General features: G+C 39.9%; 1 long non-coding RNA gene across 5 annotated transcripts in view; it reads left to right on the top strand.

Annotated features, from left to right (window-relative positions):
- The first annotated feature begins 450 nt into the window (after window positions 1-450).
- The window catches only part of LOC122464475, a 250,274-nt gene continuing 227,554 nt past the window's right edge, over window positions 451-23,170 (top strand). For 2 of the 5 annotated variants that reach the window (XR_006288551.1, XR_006288550.1), the window contains exons 1-2: window positions 476-1,802; window positions 1,951-2,056. This is a non-coding gene — a long non-coding RNA (uncharacterized LOC122464475). Of the gene's footprint in view, window positions 1,803-1,950; window positions 2,057-23,170 lie in introns of all 5 variants that reach the window. The other 3 variants (XR_006288549.1, XR_006288547.1, XR_006288548.1) reach the window with 3 other exon arrangements.

Below are 23,170 nucleotides of genomic sequence, written 5' to 3'. Positions count from 1 at the left end.
TGGACTGCTGTATCTCACACAGATTCCCATTGACTTCAGTGGCCTGCACACCCAGAATTTCAGGAATAGGACAATATGCAGATACTTTGGGTGAAATTCTGGCCACATTGAAGTCAATGGCAAAACTTCCATTCACTTCATTGGGGTCACGATTTCACCCTGTATGATTTCCATTGTGAGTTTAGCTCTTGTCATACCCTCAGTAAAATCATTCTTAAATTCCCAGTGCCTTATTAAAAACATTCATTGACTTCTCCTTTTTATTATTAAAGAGAAATGGAGATGATTGTACTTGTTTGGCGTTAATAGGCTAAATTTTGTTACATCAAGGCAGAACTTACCTTTCTTAATCCTATATTCTCTTGTTTTGGGCTCAATTCTGCAGGACATCGAAGGCTGTTAGATCCATCAGGATAAATAGGAACTGAAGGTTCTCAGTACCTTAACAGGAGGTATTCAGGCTAGGAACACAGGTCTTTTCAGTAAATCATTAGTAATGCTGTTTGCTATGATTTTTTTTTTCTGGTCAGTGAGGTGCAATTCATCTGGCTTTTGGGTACAATCTATCTTTAATTTAGTTTAGATTATTTTTGCTTTTTTAAATGTTTCTTTTCTGTCTTTAATTTAAATACTAATTCTTCACCCCAAAAGAATAATAGAAAACATTTACTCTATCTTTTTTCCTTTTTCTTTAAAGGAAAATTGCTTAATGCAATTGTCTCAAACTCTGATGAGAACACAGAATCATTAAAATCTGCTCCCAAATAGTCCAGGGTATTTTTTGTAAGATCAGTACATAATTTCTGGAGAAGAGTTACAATTAATTGCATTTTCCTAATAAGTTAAAAGAGAACATTATCTAAGCCAGTATATATTTGATGCTAAACTTCAGATTTAATATCCCATTTTATGCTGTAAAATTCTTGACTAGAGCATTTAGCTATCTAAATCGTGCTTGGATTTCTAAATTAGTTAACAATTTCAATCTTTTTGTTACAGCAACCACATCCTTCAGTGTCTGCTTTCTATATTTTGATTATGCAGCTCTAATCAAACTCGGCATGATTGTTGCGGGTTTTTAAATATAAGATCTAATGGTTTTTTACGTTCCTTTTTGCTACAAACATGGTACCAGGTTCATTGTCTCAAATATATGCATTGCTGTTCTACCATGTCAATCTTAATTCTATATCTTCATATCTGGGATCAGCCTACTGGCATATCTACTGGGCTAACACTGAATCTTTTGGTGCATTCTGAAACCCTCTGGCAAAGCCTGCATTTAAAAAAAAATTCCTAATTTTGCTGTATATTTTTGAACTTTTGTTGCTAGAGAGAATCAGAAGCCAAACCCTGGGTCAGAGCATGCCAGACTCTGTGCATGTTTGGATAGTGGTGGCTATGTTCTCCTTATCTTATCTAATTTCATTGGTCAAGTCTTTCTCTACCTTATACTCTGCATGGTGCTGTTTTGGCAGTGCTATTTTTTTGTGGAGGTTTTTTTTTGTTTTTGTTTTTTTGGTCTGCAATATACTTCAGCTCCACTGAATGACTAATATATTAATGTATGTATCAGATGTCATCCTGTATATGCAACATCACTCATGGTGCTGAATGGACACCCACCTTCAGTGTCCTGTAGAAAAAGTGCCAAATCTTGGCCGTAGTTGATATGGTGGTAAAGGGCATGTAAGTTCCATGTGTATCAACTCAGCAATGGGCTGAACAATTCTGAGGATGATTGAGCCTGTTTTGCAAGCGGAAAGAAGGAGACCACCCCCAGCCTGCAGGGCAGTGCAAAGGTACACGAGGAGCCAGGGAATTTATGCTCCCTAACCCAGCTATTCCCTTCAGAGCAGACCCATTCCTGACTGGCTCTCTTCCCTGCTGGGGTTGTGGACAGGTAATGTGGTATTACTGTAATTAGCTATGGAATAAATCTTTCCACAGTCCTACCAGCCTGCAGAGAAACTGCCTTTCAACATGGCAGAAGGTTTTGTAAGAATCTGTACTTATGCCTGCATCCTGCTAGCATGTGTCTGAATACAGGAAATTGGTAAGTGGCTTACACATTATTTTACAAGTTTTTAATACATGTATATTGGTCAATACAACTAGTGCTCGGCACAGTTTTTGTATATAGAAAGCTATGGGATATGTATAAGGGGAGTCTTTGAGACTACATTGGACATAGACAGGATCCTATAGTTCTGCTTGGCTTTTTAGCTCCCAGACTTTAAAACAAAACAAAATAAAAAAAACCTTGTGGTTCCTGGCTTAGACTTAATAATCAGCCAGCACTGTCGATTACATTATGGTTTTTGTTAAGCCCAATGCTTAATATTACTTCCTGTGAATAAGAGTTAGAATCATAGTTATGAAGAGAGACTGAGACACTCCATAAAGAAATGGAATAGGTCAAGTAGAATTAAATGGATTGTAAATGTCAATATTATGCTCATCATGTCCTGGGGCCCACCCCATCCTCAATCTTATTACTACCTTGTAAAATTTGGTTTATGCAATAGCTGTAGTTCATCACTTACCACAACTAAATATTCTTCACACTGTCCTTCTAGGATAAGAATGGAGAATGCATTGCTTACCTTACAATTCCATAGGAAGGTTCTCAGATTTGTTTGCTATTCTCATTAATGTGATGTATACTGAGGTTGTGGTCACATCCCTACAGTGTGGTAGGCATGCTCCCAACACAAATGAAGTCCTTGCTCTGAAGAGCTTACAATCAGAATTGCAATCTATTGCTGTGGAAATAGTTTCAAACCCATTACTTTGTTACTGCTGGGTTTTGGTGTGTGTATGATTGGGGTGGGGGTTGGTTAGCACTGGAATATTTGCCATAGTGAGCTGATTAGTAATAACTCTGTGTAATTGTTCAATTGGGTTAACTACCTATAGACTATGGCCAAAGGTGCTCTGCCTGAAGGCTCCCAAGGCAGAATTGTCAAAAGTTCCCTCAGACTGGGAGAGTTGTAGGGAGCAGCACTGCCCAAAGAATCAGTGGTTCTACTAGGTAAGAAGCTAAAAATAAGGGATGTAATGAGTCAGTGCATCTACTCAATAGCTTCTGCTGGAGAGGCTCCTATGGAGCTCCTCAGATTAAAGCTGCTCCCCCAGGTAGGACTCTGCAGGAACATAGCAGAGGAAATTCTCTTGTAGGAATCGCCCCCTCATCCTTACAAAGACATTCCAGAAAGCACCCTTGGCTCCTAATGGAATCAATGGCTGTTGCTCAGTGCTTTGCAGGTGTATTTTATAGGAGTGTGCTCTTAGTTATTAACGTTTACATGTAATTTACATATTAAATGTAATTTGGAGGAAGGGAGCATTTTCCCTAAAACTGTAAGGGTGACATCAGAGCCCATGTGGATCCAGCCACTGTAGAATAATGGCAGGACCATGAGAGAACAGAAAACAAAGGTGGCTTGTGAGCTGCTATGGTCTGTTGAACACTTCAAATATGTCATGACTTCAGAGAGGTCACTTAGGAAGAAACTGTAGCAGCAGCACATACATGTGTGAAATGGCCTTTAAGGCAAGGCTGATAAATCTTTGTACAAACTCATTTGATAGGTGTTTTTAGGCTTTTTCTTTCAGATTTGTTTATGCTTCAATCAGCATAGTAAAGATGTTAGGGTCACGTGCATAGCACACTGTATTTTTTTATACTAAAAATAAAATCTTATAAATTGGAAGAGGTGGTAGGGGGGAAAAAAAGAACTATTAATCCCATTTCCTGGCTATATCAGTTGACACGGGCAAGCAAAGAATTGCTTAAGAGTGACCTAAACTGCAGTGTTCCAGTTTTCTCAGGGCTAGACTGACTCTAGGCACAGTCCTGGGTATACACCTCTGACAGATGGTTTCAGCAGCAACATGGGCCAGGTTCAAATAGCTAGGGGTCCCTCTTAAAAGTAACAAACACTGCCGGCTCAAGCCCCCAGCCAGAATTTCTGGGATTACTAAGTGTTCTTAATAGGCAATACTTCCCCCATTTGCAAGCACAGAGTCTGTCAGTGTATGAAACAAAAAACAACTTTATTGGGGGAAAAGGAAACACAGATCAACTTGGTCGAATGCAGCAACAATCTATATGAATGATAAAACAGTGGTACATTTGTCAGCAGTTTAATTTAGTTCCCCACCTGCTGGTTGGAATCCACTTAGGAAAGTATTGTTTACCACGTCACTTCCCTTACCCATCTGCTAAACCCCACTTGTGGTTTGTCAGTGGTTAACACAGTCCCAGAGTCCTGAGGTCCACAAGGGCAGGCCTGACTCCAGTCCCTTCTCTGGTCCCCTGGGGAAGGCTGCTTGGTCCTGTCTTAAGGCTCAACCACCTAACTCAGTGATAGAGATTTGAACTTTATTTAGGGGCTGCTGCTGTCCTTGGCAACTTCAGCAAAGAGATTACCCCATCTGTAACCTCAAATGTATAAATTATATAAAAGGTAATAGGTTGTGACATATTATAACTTTTTTTTGCTTGCTTGAAAATTATCCATGGAAAATAGGTGAAGTTATTTTCAATAATGAATGTTATGAACAAGTGCTAGAAAACCGGACAGAGGCTAAATTAATCCAAACAAAAGCCTACTACTGTGATTCAAGGACTGTGTTGAGGTTGGATTTATTAAACAAGACGTTATGGATCCGAATACTAATGGACTGAAATTGGTGTGGTGGATGTTAGGCCTAACTGGTGGATGAAATAATGAAGGTATGAACTATGCCACCCATCTTTCTCCTTTTTGGAGGTTCTCAAAGATAGCCTTTGGATGGCGAGGAGAACCTCTTCATTTTCCAACACATCTCAGCTCAGTGCATCCCAGATCATCTCAATTTAATCTCATCTTTCTCAACCCCATGAGAGAGGGAGCAGACCAGAATGAAGGATTTCATTCTCCTTAGGAAGGCCATCAGGCCTTGTTCTTCGTTTTTCATCTGTGAGTTCTGAAAGTCATCATGACATCCAGTCCTCAGCCTATCGGTGCGGGGATACCTAATTGTCGGCACTGCAAAAGCATGTAAGATACTGTTTTGTGTTACTTTATGCAGCACTTCCTTCCTCCTCGCCTTTTTCTGACTCTCTCAACTTTTCATCAAATCCTGATGCACCAGAATAGCAAGATGAGGTGCCCATAATCCTGCCTTGTCTAAGCAGAAAAGATCTAACCAGATGATGATGTCCCTGACTGGAATCAGAATCAGTGACAAAGCAACAGGTAGAGTCAACCTGTCAACCAAAGCATTTATTCAAAACTGACCAGCCACTCAGTATTCCAAAAACATCAACCCCGCCCCCAAAACCTGTATCTCCCTCATCTTCTGCTCTCTTCTGCCTTGTGCCTGTCTGTTAAAAACAGGAGAAGTGAATGCCCTTCACACACCAGGACTAAAAGTAAAATTAATGCTTCCTTTTCATCAAATAATGGCTGTTTATGGAAATAAGAGACTCAGATGCTGATAGTGACTGTGAAATGCTCAGGGAGACTGGAGAGGCTATAAAAATAAAAAACTCAACAATAATGGGGGATTTCAACTGTCCCCATATTGACTGGGTACATGTCACCTCAGGATGGGATGGAGAGAAAGTTTCTTGACACCTTAAATTGGAGCAGCTAGTCCTGGAACCCACAAGAAGAGAGGCAATTCTTGTTTTAGTTCTAAGTGGAGTATAGGATCCTGTCCAAGAGGTGAATATAGCTGAACCATTTGGTAATAGTGACCATAATATAATAAAAATTAACATCCCTGTGGGGAGGGGGGACACCAAATCAGCCCACCATGGTAGCATTTTATTTCAGAAAGAGGGACTACACAAAACTGAGGAAGTTAGTTAAACAGAAATTAAAAGATGCAGGGATTTCACTTTTGGCACTGTAAGTTTAATGGAAACTTTTTAAAGACACCATAATACAGTCTCAATTTAAATGTATATCCCAAATTTAAAAATATAGTAAGAGGACCAAAAAAATGCCACAGTGGCTAAAAGACAAAGTAAAAGAAGCAGAGGCAAAAAGGCATCCTTTAAAAACTGGAAGTTAAATCCTATTGAGGAAAATAGAAAGGAGCATCAATTGTGGTTACTGAAGTGTAAAAATATAATTAGAAAGGCCAAAAAAAGAATTTAAAGAACAGCTAGCCAAAGACTCAAAGTAACAGCAAAAAAAAAACAAAAAACTAAGTACATCAGAAGCAGGAAGCCTGCTAAACAACCAGTGGGGGCACTGGATAATCAAAATGCTAAAGGAGCACGCAAGGAAGATAAAGCCATTTCGGAGAAATTAAACAAATTCTTTGCATCGGTCTTCACGTCTGAGGATGTGAGGGAGATTACCTAACCTGAGTCATTCTGTTTAGCTGGCAAATCTGAGGAACTGTCCCCGCTCTCAGGTGTCATTAGAGGAGGTTTTGGAACAAACAGATAAACTAAACAGTAATAAGTCACTTGCACCAGATGGTATTCACCCAGGAGTTCTAAAGGAACTCAAATGTGAAATTGCAGAACTACTAACTGTGGTATGTAACCTATAACTTAAATCAGCTTCTGTAACAGATGACTGGAGGATAGCTATGTGATACCAATTTTTAAAAAAAGGCTCCAGAGGCAATCCTGGCAATTACAGGCCAATAAGACTAACTTCTAACAGGCAAATTCGTTGAAACTATAATAAAGAACAGAATTATCAGACATATAGATGAACATGATTTTTGTGGAAGAGTCAACATGGTTTTTCTAAAGGGAAATCATGCCTCACCAATCCACTAGAATTCTATGGGGGCGTCCACAAGCATGTGCACAAGGGTGATTCAGTACATACAGTGTATTTAGAGTTCAGAAAACCTTTAACAAGGTCCCTCAGCAAAGGCTCTTAAGCAAAATCAGCAGTCATCGGATAAGAATTGATGGATTGATAACTGGTTAAAACATAGGAAACAAAGGATACAAATAAACGGTCAATTTTCAGAATGGAGAGAGGTAAATAGCGGTATCCCACAGGGGTCTGTACTGGGACCAGTCCTATTCAACATATTTATAAATGATCTGGAAAAAGGGATAAACAGTAAAGTGGTAAAGTTTGCAGATGATACTAAACTACTCAAGATAGTTAAGTCCAAAGCAGACTGCAAAGAGTTACAACAGGTTCTTACAAAACTGGGCAACAAAATAGCAGATGAAATTCAATGTTGATAAATGCAAGGTAATGCACATTGGAAAACATAATCCCAACTGTCAGGAGGCACCGTTTGGGAAGAGTGAAAAGGCATTATAACCCCACGGCTGAGTCTGGATGACCACCCTTGGCTTCCAAGCAGTATAGTCTAATGGTTGGGGTCTATAGGGTGCCCTCCCTTGCAGGGCTGTATGGCCTAGGTGCCAGAGTCAATATGGCAGCCCTTGAACAGCAGGGCAGCATGGGTTGGTGCCCTGAGTGGCTGGAGAGATAGATTGCTCCCCTGGGGCGGGTGGCAGCCAGGATAGAGGGACCCAGGCCCTCATTACTCCACTGGTCCCAACACAGGGCTCTGGCTGTGGCGGGGTTGCCCGCCACCAGCTCAGAGGGGATCCTGCTGAAACACACTGAGCTAATCCCAGGTTCAATGACCAGATCTGTTAAATTCCCCTGGGTTACTTCCTACCCATTCCTCTGTGGCTAGTCATCTCAAAAAGATACATTGGAATTGGAAAAGATTCAGAAAATGGCAACAAAAATTATTAGAGGTATGGAACAGCTTCCATATGAGGAGAGATTAATAAGACTGACTTTTCAGCTTGGAAAAGAGACGACTAAGGGGGGATATGATAGAGGTCTATAAAATCATGACTAGTATGGAGAAAGTAAATAAGGACGATTTAGTTACTCCTTCTCATAACACAAAAACTAGGGATCACCAAATGAAATTAATAGGTAGCAAGTTTAAAACAAACGAAGTATTTCTTCACACAGCACACAGTCAACCTGTAGAACTCTTTGCCAGAGGATGTTGTGAAGGCAAAGACTATAAACAGGGTTCAAAAAAGAACTAGGTAAGTTTCTGGAGGATAGGTCCATCAATGGCTATAAGCCAGGATGGGCGGGGATTCAAAACCATGCTCGGAAGTGTCCCTATGCTCTCTTTGCCACAAGCTGGGTATGGGCATCAGGGGATTGATCACTTGATAATTACGTGTTCTGTTCATCCCCTCTGAAGCACCTGGCATTGGCCACAGTCAGATGATAGGACTCTGGACAAGATGGACCATTGACTTGCCCAAGTATGGCGACTCTTATGTCTTTTGCTGGTCTGTTTTGGTTGGGAATGTTCTGACTTGCTGGGAATATCACAGTACGTGCAGGGAACTGTGCAGCCTACAAAAAATTCAGTCAGCATGGAGAGAGATGCAGGTCTGTGCCTAAGAGAGGTGCTGGCTGAAGAGCCAGGAGCCTAGAAAGGGTTCCTTTGGTGGGCCACAAGGCGGGAATTTCAGGTGCAGTTGCCTTGAACTGTGACAGTTCCCACTCTGTGAAATCTGTTTGCCACAGTGATGAGTTCATGACCCCCAGATTCATAACCCATGTTCTGGTTTAATGCTACTCAACAAGAGGTTCTTTATAGCCATAAATGTAGCTCTCTTCTTGGACTTAAGAGAAGAACTATGTGAAGTCTTACTCCTAATGAAGACATGGCACTAAGGAAAATGGCAACACAAACAAGAATACAGACCAACCTAGATGCATGCACACACATTATTCCAATCTATACTTGTGTTGATAGAAAACCAAGTGAAAACTTAGACTTTAATGTTTTACCATAAAGAAAATTGCTCTAATGGAGGATGATTATTTTAAATGAAATTAGTATGAAACCATAATCACAGAAAACTGCTGTGATTGGATATTTTTCAGACCTTGTCATTCTGGAGTAGCTCAGCACTGGTATTACAGCTGGGAAGAGAAAAATAATTCTTTTTTGTAAAGGATTTTGATATTGCAAAATTTGGTTTTGTTTCAATTTGGGATGAAACCCCCAAAATTTAAAATTATCTGTGAAAGGAAATAGATCCTGTCTTTCTGGTCCGGAGTTAACAACTGGTGTCAAGAGCACAATGTAAATCCAGGAATTCCACCACTCTGGACTTTCTCCAGGCAGGCATAGATAGAGGCTTTCAGCCCAGTACCATTGTACTGCTCTTAGTAGGGTGCTATTCTTAGGATCCTCAGGCTCCCTGAGAGACAATCCACAGGTAGCCAGATTCCTTCCAACAATCTGATTAGGAAGACTGGCGATCAGGCCACTCTTTCCAAAATGGGGCCTTCAACTAATTTTGAGGGCTCTGACAAGTCTTCCCTTGAAGACTTTGACTTCATTCTCAACCTTTTGTCCATTCATTAAGACTTGTTTCTTGAGTAGCTATTGTGTCCACCAGACAAATGTTGGAGCAGATAGCCTTATCTACACAGGATCCTTAATGCATGTTGGACAAGATGGTGTTCATGACACCAGAATATTTTCTTCCTAAAGTAAATTCCTCCTGCCATAATTCCCAAGAGGTTATGCTTCCTTTGTTCAGGAAACACAACATCCAAATGAAAAGGTATGGCAATCTTTGTGTCAAAAGAGCATTGAAAATCTATCTCAAGCATACAGAATTCATTAAAAGATCAGACTCCCTATTCATGTTCTTCCACCTGAAATGCCCGGGACTCAGAATTTCCACATTTTCCTAGGTGGATTAGACTATGTTGTGGAAGCCTACAAATAATCAGAGGTTCCTGTTCCGGAAGAGATCAAGGCACATTCCACAAGATCCGTAGCAATTTCATGAGTGAAACAAGCAAGCGCATCCGCTTTGGAAATTTGTGCAGCAGCCACTTGGAACACCTTTAATAAGGACTACAAGGTGGACCTTTTATCTTGCTCAGAGGCCTCCTTTGGCAGGAAGATGCTGCAGGTGGAGATACTTCACTCCAACAGAACTTTTGTTCACTGGTCATTACTTCCCAGATGTCCAGGTCTGTGGGAGATGCTGGGCTGCAGAACAGAAAATGTCTTACTGATCATTTTCTTTCTGCTAGCAGTGTGTTCCACAATTCTATCCAACCCCAGATGGCTCATGAGTCGAAGATCAGTTGCTAGGTGGAATCAATCAATGTCTTCCTTGGTCTAATGCACACAGTTATTTAGTTATCTCTGGAATATTTGTTAATGATGTTTTACATCTTGGGAACAACTCATCCAGCAGCAAGCAGGAGCAGAGGGGGTGTGGTCAGACAATGGCACCAAAACGCTGATCTGCTTCCATGAGCTGTAGAGAGGAAAGCAGCAAGGCATCCAGAACTGTGGGAGGCACTGGCAGCAGAGAGGAAAATATCAGTAAGAAGTCGTCCATTTCTCTGTCAAGGGGGTAGGGGGGAATTTGTGTTTTGGATTTTCTTTTTCTCTTTATGATTTGCTATGTTCTGGTAGAATAGTGGCCAAAAAAATAGAGACTTGGTACAAAGCAAAGGTTAGAGGTGTTTCTTATTCCTTGTGGGAGTAGATTAGTCCTTGAGAAACTAGTGGGAGCCAGTGTGTGGAGAATAGGTTTGGTATACTTTGCAGTAGCTCTTGTTGCTAAGGAGCCAGGCAGATGCATTCTGTGCCAGTTGCAGTTTTCTTAGGGTTGTAGCTTTTCATGCACATCTAGAGTATATCTACATTGCACAAATCTTGTGGCAGAGTGCATACACTTCAAGCCCCCCTTAGCACAAGTGAGGCACTGCTGAGGTGAGCAGAGTTCAGGCACACCACAACCTTAGGGTACGTACTTTCACAGCTCTCTATGCGTCTTCCCTGTCTACACAGCTATTTTTAGCGGTGTAGGGCCCTGTTGCCTCCCCTTTGCAAGAGCCTTTCACTACCATGTATACCTACACACCAAAGCTTGCTTGTCATTTTTTTTGTGTTACTACAAGTATAGTGCCTGTAGCCTACATGCCACCACAGTGTAGTACATTGCTATAGTCCAGCCAGGAGGTAACAAAGGTGTGTATTGTGGAGACCAGGTCATCATCTTCCAGGTTAGCATGCAGCTTCCTCGCTGATTATAGATTGGAGAACATGTTTCTTGTGGATACTGTGATGTGAAATCTTTGTCAGTGAGGAGTCCAGAAATTTTGAACTGTGGACTGATGTCTTCAGTTGTGAGGATGTGTCTTCAAGTAGGAAATCCCTCACCATGGCTGCAAACTCTTTAGTGTTTTCCTTCTACCAACCATTATAACATTCTTGCTACTTAACCAGCTCTTCAGATCTCTTCATTTTCTTATCCCTGTTCAGAACAAAATCCCAGGAAAATGGACCAGGGAAAGTATCTGTCTCACCTTTATTGGTGATTGCACAATATAAGGATGGCAACGTAATGTGTTTTTGAAGAATTTTGTCATGATTTCTTTCTCTATTATGTGGTCTGAAATGGAAATTTGAACCAGACTTTAAAATTGAAATAAAATGGGCATGGGCATGTGTAAATATCTGGTAACTTTTTGCTCTCGTAAATCAAATTAAGAGCAGTGGACTGGAGTCACCTCTCTGAGCGGTGGTAGTTAATATATGTAGAAATCAATGCAGGTTTAGACAAAATCTTTATTCAGCTAATGCAAAATGTTAAAGCAACAAATTAAAATCATGCCTGCTGTTGCAAGCAGCAGCAACATCAGAGGAAAAACAAGGCTTAACAAGCCTTCACTTCTAAACAAGATCTAAAAAGCATCCAGTAGAACACATGAACGTAAAATTCTCTTATAAAACTTATAAAAGTAATAGACTCAATATAAATCAAATTGCAAGTAAAAACACAGGTACAGTAACTTTATAAGTGCCGGAAAACAATATTAGAGTTAATGTAATAGGAAAAAACAAATTAAAATTATGCCTTTTTGTAGTAGCAGATGCTCACCACAAGAGAAGCAACAAACAGGCTTAATTGGGGTTCAGATAGGGAATACATGAACAATCTGATGGACAGGAATGTAACACAGCTGGAGCACCTGCAGTCACATGTGTTGGGCTACAATTAAATTATGGTCTCTCTTACAAACATTCCGCTTGTGTGTTTTTTAACCATTAAATCAAAATTACATCAAAACTTACATCAAAATTCATTTCTTCCCTTTCTCCATCCCTAAAAAAGAAACTCTAAAAAATCAGGGGCAAAAAGTACTCTGAAATAAAATAGCTTAATAATAATAATAATAAATCTTGTAACTTACTATCTTTTTTCTTTTTAAAGCTACATTAACATCTTCATATTTCTGTAACATTATCTCATAATTTAACAAAATAAATACAGAGTTAGAATCTAACTGCAGGCACAGTCCTGAGCAATGGCTGGCATATAACTTATTTTTCTTAGGCACAGTTCCTCCCTGAGCTGCCAAGGGGCTGGGTAACATTTCACCAGGCCAATGGCTAACTTAGACTCTTGAGTTTGACTGTAAAATGGTTTGTTTGTTCAGAGTTATTTTGCTCAATTTATTACAATAACAGCATTTTTATTGCACCAGGTTTTTCTGTAGCAAGAATTTCACTACAAGCTCTGTTTCTTTTATGATCATATCCATCTTTCCAAATCTCATATGAGAATAAAGTAAGTAAGCTTGTCTCCTTTCTGTGATAGATTTAAGAAGGCTGCTGCTGCCATAGAAAGCAGTGGAAAACAAAGCAATAATTTAAAGACTGGTATTCTGAACAAGAGGAACCATGGAATATGAATAGATCAACACATGAAAATACTAAATAAGACAGAAGTTCCTTTACCTTGCAGCGTCCTAAATGATCCTCTCAGTTCATGACACTTTCTTATCAAATACCAAAATGATGTTAATGCAGTATTTATGATTATAATTTTAATCACTTAGAGATCAATACAAATAAAAGCTAAGGTTCTAAGCAACCTTAACTCATCCATATTGCACATATTTGGGGCCCAATTTTGCCCTTAGATACAGGCATACAGCTCCTGCCAAAGTCAGCTGGAGTTCTGCAGATATATCAGAGTACAGGACCAGGCACCTTAAGTATTAAGATATGACTAGTGATAAATTGTGCCTGTCCCTGCATAGGTATAACAGAAGGAGAGGGCACAAGGAGCACTTTTCCCTATAGTGCACTTGCACAGGACAATTTAGTTTCTAGTGCTATGGGTGGCCAAGAGCAAACCGCTACCGGGTGGGAAAGCATTGTGGCCTTAGGATATTGGTATGTGACTGCATCACACATAGACTTACCTGAGCAAGCTTTGATCTAGGTAGCATGATTAACTGTAGCACTGAAGCCACAGCAGCGCACACACTAGGTGCTCAAGTACATACTCAGGGCCCCAGGCTGGGCTGCCTCAGTTTCACTGCTGTCATGGCTTGAACGAGCTACATCAAATCTAATTCAGAAATGTCCATGTGTGCTGCAGTCACACGTCTAATCACAGTGGCTACGCCCTAAGTCCCACCAAATGTTAGACAGTGCGAGGATGGCTGCTCTGGAGAAAGCATATACTACGTCTTTTTAAAAGTACGTGGTAGCGGGGGCTGTCTCTCACCAGACACCCCTCAGCACCTCTATCCATGTTGACTCAGATAAATCTTATGATAGAGAAATGTTCTGACTGCTATTTGGAGCCTGGCTGAACCATGCAGAGCCAAATTCCTTCTTGGCTGCCTAGGTATTCTGAGCTGTCATATTATGGGCTTAAAAACTAGTCAGCACCCATTTATGTAAGGCTGACACATGAGATATTATTGCTATTGCTACATGCAAAGTGTGCTTTCCAATCACACTCAGTCCCTTTTCCAACCGTGCCATCTATCCACAGCCGCCACCTTTTTCCACTGCCACCAGCATTTTCAATATTGGCTACTTAAACTGCCTCCAAATCCTAGGTCAGCACCTCAGTATCTAATATGGACTTAGGTCCCTAGCTTTAGGCATCCAAGTTTGAAAATTTTGGCCTTAGATTTATACCTCTGATCCATATTCATTGGATATAGCTGAGGCTTGGTTAAATAAATCCAAGAGAGGTCATAATATATAGATATAGATAAATGATGTTGCCATCTTTCCTATAGCTAATTCTTTCACCTCTAGAGGACTAATAATTTATATAAACCCCCATAAAATGACTGTTTTTTGAGAGATGAAGCAATCTCTAAAACTAAAACTGTTAATTGTGAACATCCATTCATCCAAAACCTGTTTCTTTATGGGTTTATGAAGCCATACTCTGGCATTTCATTAACTGAGTTATTCTGTGAATTTATTACTCCCTATCCTAATCATAGTTCATCTGCTTGGAGTGCTGGATAAGGACATGAATAAATCTAAGAATTTAGTTTAAACTTTCCTTTGATCCTATATATTTCTTAGTTCAGTAATGACTAACTAGTCTTAAACACTTCCGTGAGTTCATCTTTAATTGATTTAATCCTTACAAACTCCTCTACATGTACATCTGGATGTTTTTTGTCAGGGTATTTAAGTGAACATTGTGTTCTATTGATGTAAAAATCTGACAGAAGTGTCAATAAATTGTTTTAGTTATTTAGGTGTTTCTAAAAGTTCCTGGGAGAATTATGTGGCACTAAATTTTAAATTCCATCAGCTGAAGACTCTTTGAAATGTGTCTTTTCTATGCTGTTGTTTAAAAACATTTTTTAAAGATTGTTGGATGTTTTTGCATTTGAGTTTTGCAAAGGAGATGACCTACAAAATTGGAAGAGGTTTGCTTAACTTCTAAGTATACCAGAAATAATTGGAAATAATAATAATTAGAGAAACTGATCTTGTAGTGCTGTGAGTAATTTACAATTTTCTAATTTATTTGCTATTCAAGCTGATTTATTTACAAAAATCTAACAAAATTATGAACAGAACTGAGGTCAAGATTTTGTGTGAAGATTTATTTCTTTACAAATAAATACCTACCAGGGTTCAGGATACTCCTAGTACACTTTAGAATATTACATCCAGTGAAAATAAACCCACTTCATTTCTTTTGCCTATAATTACTTGCAGCTTGAACTGATGTTGGTTGTCCCTGAGAAGCAACAGATGGTAGAGACTTTTTTAGTATCATTCCAGTCATAGTTGCGTATGGAGATGAAGCTTGGAATTCTGATTTGTCTGAAACTAGCTATAAAGGATAACTGTCATCCCTAGAAATACTTTAAAAAATTTATTTGGTACTTGATAGCCCCACCTGCAACATGCAAAGCCTCTCCCTTCAAACTGGATCTGAAGGTGGGACAAAAAAATTATTCTTATTAAAGGAGCGATCCAATTTCCTTTGAAGTCAAAGGGGTCTTTCCATTGCCTTCAGCGAGCACTGGATCAGGCCCTAAATATTTAATATTAACAAACTCCAAATAAAAAAAACCCAATCAGGATTTAGGGCTTGATCCCACAACTCATACTCATGTGAGTAGCCAGTCTGAAGTCAGTTACTCACCTGAGGAAGGGTCATAGGCCAGGCCTTTAAATATGATGGATTTACCATTTAAAAAAATATTCCCAGTGACAAAGAGCATAATCTCAAACAAAGAGAGTTGAATGGAATGAATAGCAATTTTTAGGGCTGTTCATTAACTGCAGTTAACTCACGTGATTAACTCAAAAACATTAATTGCGATTAAAAAATTAATCAAGATTAATCACACTTATAACAATAGAATACCAATTGAAATGTATTAAATATTTGTGGATGTTTTTCTACATTTTCAATATTGATTTCAATTACAACACAGAATTCAAAGTGCACAGTGCTCACTTTATATTACTATTTTTGATTACAAAAATGTGCACTATAAAAATGGTAAAAGAAACAGTATTTTTCAATTCACCTCATACAGCACTCATACAAATACTGTAGTGCAATCTCTTCATCGTGAAAGTGCAATTTACAAATGTAGATTCTTTTGTTACATCACTGCACTCAAACAAAACAATGTAAACTTTAGAGCCTACAAGTCTGCTCAGTCCTACTTCTTGTTCAGCCAATCGCTAAGACAAACAAGTTTGTTTACATTTATGGGAAATAATGCTGCCTGTTTCTTATTTGCAATGTCACCTGAAAGTGAGAACAGGCATTCACATGGCACTTTTGAAGCTGGCATTGCAAGGTATTTACATGCCAAATATGCTAAATATTCTTATGCCCCTTCATGCTTCAGCCACCGTTCCAGAAGGCATGCTTCCATGCTCATGACACTTGTTAAAAAATGCATTAATTACATTTGTGACTCAACTCCTTGGGGAGAACTGTATGTCTCCTGTTATGTTTCACCCGCATCCTGCCATATATTTCATGTTATAGCAGTCTTGGATGATGACCCAGCACGTTTGTTTTAAGAACATTTTCATTGCAGATTTGACAAAAAGCAAAGAAGGTACCAATGTGAGATTTCTAAAGACAACTAGAGCACGCAACCCAAGGTTTAAGAATCTGAAGTGCCTTCCAAAATCTGAGAAGGACGAGGTGTGGAGCATGCTTTCTTAAAAGAGCAACGCACCGATGCAGAAACTACAGAACCCAAACCACCAAAAAAGAAAATCAACCTTCTGCTGGTGGCATCTGAATCAGATGATGAAAATGAACATGCGTCAGTCCGCGCTGCTTTGGATCATTATTGAGCAGAGCCCGTCATCAGCATGGCTGTATGTCCTCTGTAATGGAGGTTGAAACATGAAGGGACATATGAATCTTTAGTGCATCTGGAACATAAATATCTTGCGACACTGGCTACAACAGTGCCATGTGAACACCTTTTCTCACTTTCAGGTGACATTGTAAAGAAGAAGCAGGCAGTGTTATCTCCTGCAAATGTATACAAACTTATCTGTCTGAGCAACTGGCTGAACAAGAATTGGGTGGACTTGTAGGTGCTAAAGTTTTACATTTGTTTTATTTTTGAATGCAGGTTTTTTTGGTACATAATTCTACATTTGTACATTCAACTTTCATGATAGAGATTGCATAAAGTACTTGTATTAGGTGAACTGAAAAATACTAATCTTTTGTTTTTACAGTGCAAATATTTGTAATAAAAATAAATATAAATTGAGCACTGTACGCTTTGTATTCTGTGTTGTAACTGAAGTCAATATATTTGAAAATGTAGGAAACATCCAAAATATTTAAATAAATGGTATTCTATTAATGTTTAACAACATGATTAATTGCATGATTAATCACGATTAATATTTTTAATTGCTTGACAGCCCTAGTAATTTTAAATTTTTTATGCAACCTATGTTCTTCCTGAGCTTCATAACTCTGTCTCAAGAAAATCACCAGGCTCTGACAAACTTGATGCCGTATTCTTTATTTGCACATACTGTATTTGAAAAAAAATGTAAATGTCACTTCCATTTGTGAAGCCTTTTAAAGGAAAACTCACTTGTAATATCCAAGAGATTTTAAACACTGCACCTATTAACAAAGTAGAGTAACATTCTGCCCTCTGTAACGTAGAGAACTGGTCAGTTCAGCAGTCGGTATCACAGCTCCTGGCTTAACCCGAAGAAAGAAAGAATTGGATCCAAAGAATTTGCCACACAGCAGCTTTGAAATGTTCTGATTTCATCTGGCAGCAGCTGTAGGGGAAAGTACACACGGGAAGTAAGGGCCATGGCTGAGTGTGCCACCCTCAGGAGCTCACAGAGCCATTTTGTCTGCACAGGCACAATGGGTTGGGGAATTTCCACTCAGGTGCTACAGTTCCAAATTCTCTTCTCCTCTTCTTCTCATGGGGAAAAGCCAGAATAGGGCAGGACCTCAGACATAGCAAATTACTGTAGACCTATAACAGTCACATCCAAAATTATGGAAAGCTTAGTTTAATAGAGACTGAATTATTAAAAAGCAATAATCTTTTGAGATAATCAGAGTTTAGAGTTAATGTGGAACTATAGCACCAGTACATTAAATTAACAATATTAATGCTTTTAATAAAATGCTAGCCAGTACAGCCATCTTCTTACATATCTAAAGAATTAGATACAGGAGCCAATTCTAGTGTACTATATTGACTTAGGCTACGTCTACACTACACACTGCTTTCAGTGGCATGTAGTGAACGTGTAGCTACGTGTCTCAGTGAAAAGCACACTGAGTCCACATCATAGTGTGTAGCTGTACCTGTCAGTGAAAAGCAGAAGCAAAGGAGAGGCAGGGAGGAAAGGCTTCAGGTGCTCCCCACTGCCAGTCTTTCCATGCAGCGGTGAAGGGCTCCAGCAGCAGGGAGCCCTTGCCCCAGTGGAACAATGCCCCACTGCATCCCTGCTGCCAGAGCCTTTCCCTGTGGTGGGGAAAGGCTCCAGCAGTGGGACACTACACTGTTAAAAATGGTAGTGTAGATGGGGAAGCATGGCTTGGGCCAGTAGAAAATATATAGGGTATGTACCTGGAGTACACCCTTCAGGGATGTCTTTACTGGTTTAATCCATGGCCATTTATACTTGTGTTGGGGGGAAGGAGCGCATGCGTGTATGTATACTACATGCTGACAAAAAGAATCCTGCAGTGTAGACTCACCTTTAAGGAGGCATGGCCCATGTATTCTGGAGATGGCTCACAGGCTATTTGAATCCATATGAACATTAAACTGGATCCTGGAGACTAACTCTTCTGTACTTTGGCACTGTCAGACATGTGTGCTACCCACCTAATCCTCAGCAGTAGGATGTTGGTCCAGCCCTGAGGAGAAGTTTACAATAGCTGAAGAGCAGCAGATCTGCAGTTCTCAAAGCCTGAAATACCTGATCCTCATTGATCCCACCATTTCTGCAAATAGAAATCTGAATAAATAAAAGTCAAAACATGTCAGCAGTAATTCTTTGCCCAGAGACAGCTGGTTTATGGATCCGTTAGCCCATGTGATTGACCACACTGCCAGTGCAGAATCATTTCCTATTTACTAGCATTACTTGCAGTCTAGCTTTATATCTTCAAGCAATTGGGTTGCCACTACTCCTTTGAGTGTTCAATAGGCTAATAGATCATGTCAGGAAGTTTTTCCTGATATTCACTGTGCCAAAGCCAGGCCAGACAGATATCAGAGAGTGGTGGAAGGCAGGTATATCAGCCCTAGAATTATCGAGTCTCTTTTCCCTGTGAGCTGAAAAGAGCTTACCTCAGGTCAACTAGAGATACCTGATTCCAGTTAAGTGCTGCCTGTGACCTTTAAATTCCCTTCTTCTAGTGAAAGAGAGGGAGGAGAGATGAGCGACAAGCTGCAACAAGGGTAATGTCAACAGGGAGAAAAGGTATCACCTTCATGGAAAGCTTCTCTCCTCCCTACAGCAGAAGCAACCAAGCTAGCTGACTGTTTGGGGAAGGACTGGCAATGAGAAGCCAGCATAATAAGGCAATACCCTGCAGACGGGGCAGGAAAAGGTATTCCCTTTTTTGTTATGAATGTTTCTTTTCTTTGGTTGAAGAGTATTGCTTGGGCCTTCCCTGAGACCCACCTTGTAAATACTGGAAAATAAACCCAAATGAGGAATAAAAACTCTCCAGACTGATTTACTCCAGGCCCTCCCCCACCACCACTGCCAGAGGGGCAAACGTTGAGCCTGATGAGGTGAAAGAAGTGCCTTGCAACATCACTCACATTTTTCCTTTCTTAATTTCATCTCCACGTTTTGACCCATTTTATCATGCTAAATAATTCATTTCCTTCACAGGTCTTTACTAAAGATTGACAAAATATTTTTCACACACATTTTTTCACAGAAAAATGCAGCTTTGGGTTGACCAAACTATTTTGAGAGTTTTGTGTAAGAATTCACAGAATTGTTTCAGCTGGGGGGGGGGGAAAGCCTTAAAAAAGAATCAGAAAAAATCCAAAACATTTCAATCGGACATCTTTGAAACCAAAAGTTTTGACTTTCATTTGAAACAACTTTACATTTAGAAATGTCCCTCAATTTTATTTCCGTTAAAAACATATAAAAATGAGTGGAAATTGAATCTGTTTCAGGTTGACATAAATGTTTTAGTTGATCCAAAATGAAATCTTTCAACTTTTTGATTCACCTAAAATTATGAAAAATATTTTTGGGTTCACTGGAAGTTTTTTCTATTTTTAGAATTGCCAGTGAACTGAAAAATCAGCTGTAGCCTTTACAGCCTTCAAAGTGTGTGTGTGTATATGTATGTGTGTGTGTGTGTGTATGTGTGTACATATATATATATATATTAAAAAAAATTTGCTTATCAGTAAGCCAAGCCATCCATACCAGCATTTAATTATAAAACATTTTCCTCATAAATCAATCTTTTCAACTCACTAATTGGTTTTGTTACTTTTCTCTAAACTCTCTCCTGTTTGTCAGTATCTCACTGGTAGTGAGGTACCCAGAGCCAAACTTTGTTTCTAGTCATATCAGTATTAAACTGCACTTTCCTTGTGGCACATTCCCTCATCGGAGCTGTAGCTCAGGACCCTGATGTCTCCATTCCGCCTTATGTATCAGGTTCCCTGGCAGGATTACATCTCTAACGATCTAGACTCTCTCGATGCACCATGCAAACAAAACATTTCCGATCAGTTCAACAAAACAAACTATTTTGATGAGAGTCTGGCTGACCCAAAACCAAATATTTCAATTTGATTTTTCCCAATGGAAAATTGAAAACTTCTGTCAAAATTGAAATTTCCCCATGCACAATTTCCCTGTTGTAGAAACTACATTTTCTGACAGAAAACCATTCAGTTGGAAAATTTCCCAACCACCTGAGGCATTGTTTCCTCTTGATATTTTGCTAGAGACAGAAGTTAGATTTATTGTGACGGTAACTTTCAGATTAACTCTTCCTTCCTATTTTGAAGATTGATGCTATCTTTCTTCTTCTCAGATCTTCCATGTCTTGTCCAGTTTCCATGATGTTTCAAAAATAATTCTGAGGTTCAGAAAAATCACTTGCTAATTCTCTTAATCCCTAGGATATCTACTAACTGGAATGCCTGATTTCATATTTTAAAGGAGTCCTCCATATGCATTTTATAAACGGCTATTTTTAAATGGCGTTTCTTATTTCCTAATATCTAAACTCTTTTCTTTCTTGGTGAAGCCAGATTTTAAAAAAGTAGTTCAGTAACTTACTAACTACCAACACAAGCTCCCTGCTGGAATATTCTTGTATCTTCCTCAGGCTTAATTAGCAGAAAAAAGAAGAGCCAGTTAGGCATTAATAACAGAATAGAGTTGAATAGCTCACAAGTGACAAATTAGAGGATTGGGCCAAAAGAAATCTGATGAGGTTCAACAAGGAAAAGTGCAGAGTCCTGCACTTAGGACGGAAGAATCCCATGCACCGCTACAGACTAGGGACCGAATGGCTCTGCAGCAGTTCGGCAGAAAAGGACCTAGGGGTTACAGTGGACGAGAAGCTGGATATGAGTCAACAGTGTGCCCTTGTTGCCAAGAAGGCCAATGGCATTTTGGGATGTATATGTAGGGGCATTGCCAGCAGATCGAGGGACGTGATCGTTCCCCTCTATTCGACATTGGTGAGGCCTCATCTGGAGTAATGTGTCCAGTTTTGGGCCCCACACTACAAGAAGGATGTGGAAAAATTGGAAAGAGTCCAGTGGAAGGCAACAAAAATGATTAAGGGACTGGAACACGTGACTTATGAGGAGAGGCTGAGGGAACGGTAGTCTGCGGAAGAGAAGATTGAGGGGGGATTTGATAGCTGCTTTCAACTACCTGAAAGGGGGTTCCAAAGAGGATGGATCTAGACTGTTCTCGGTGGTAGCAGATGACAGAACAAGGAGTAATGGTCTCAAGTTGCAGTGGGGGAGGTTTAGGTTGGATATTAGGAAAAACTTTTTCACTAGGAGGTTGGTGAAACACAGGAATGTGTTACCTAGGGAGGTTGTGGAATCTCCTTCCTTAGATATTTTTAAGGTCAGGCTTGACAAAGCCCTGGCTGGGATGATTTAGTTGGGGATTGGTCCTGCTTTGAGCAGGGGGTTGGACTAGCTGACCTCCTGAGGTCCCTTCCAACCCTGATATTCTATGATTCTAAGTGAAATGGGAAGAAGACTAAAATATAACATTTTCAACACAGATATAGGGTCTTATATTAAGATCTGCCTATGAGTTTGCTGGAGAGGCTAAATTAAAACTGAAGCAGTGCAAAATTCTTCCCCATCTTCACTGATTAACAAAAAGATTTAAGCAGCTTAACGGCTATGTTCTACTTGGTGCTGAGCATCTCTTGGTACTGAGTGCCCTCAATCCCAACAAATTGCAGTGAGAACTGAGGGCATTCCCCAGCTCAGAAATACAATGCTGTAGGGATTAAATGTAACTAAGATTACTCTAAAAATATATAGGGCGAAATACTCAGCTGTGATAGGACAGCTTTGTTCTGTTTCCTAAATTTGAGAAGAAACATATTGCATATTGCCATAGAAGGCCGCCTCTCACTCTCCTCCTCTGCCACAGGTTATGGCAATAGACTGTGGACAAAATACAAGGGAGGTTGTGTGTGAACCCTGTTTCCCATTGTGAATGGGTAAACCAGTTAGAAAAAAGGTTAAGGGCTATCTACCTGTCACATGACCCAGCAGAGGATTGAAAGAAAGGTGGTGTCATCCTTCCCTTGGCTGAAAGGCAAGGGCAAAGCCTATGTGGATGGCAGCTCATATTTGGCAAGAATTGCTTTGTTTTGGTGTTACCCATGAGTTTTCTGTTTAACCAACAGAATTTTTGCCCTGAGGCAAGGGTTTGAAACAGACTAGGGTATGGCATTGGTTCTCTTCTGGTCTGGTGAGATCTCCCACCTGCTTTTACCCCTGTATAACTTGCTTCATTCATTGCCTCCACCTAGTGGTGAAGGCATCTGTGAATGGTGTGAAAGCAAACAGTGTTCTTGGATCTCTGCCTGTTTCAACCAGTCACATACACTGTATGCCATGTTCTCCAAGAGCTTCCTTACCATCAGATGAAACAGGAAATGGTAGCATGATGCAAGTATGTTGTCCACACCTTCATGAGCAGTATACTGTTATCCAAGACTTTGTGCATGTGGTTTCACTCAAGCCCAGGAAGACAGAAGATTGCAGTCTGCACTGTCAGAATGGCCACTAATGATTCAGTAAGCCATCCTTGAGGATTGGGG

Source organism: Chelonia mydas, chromosome 2 (genome assembly GCF_015237465.2).
Source record: "Chelonia mydas isolate rCheMyd1 chromosome 2, rCheMyd1.pri.v2, whole genome shotgun sequence".
Lineage (NCBI taxonomy): Eukaryota > Metazoa > Chordata > Testudines > Cheloniidae > Chelonia > Chelonia mydas.
The sequence above is the reverse complement of the archived record's forward strand: the minus strand, read 5'-3'. Positions and strand labels throughout refer to the sequence as shown.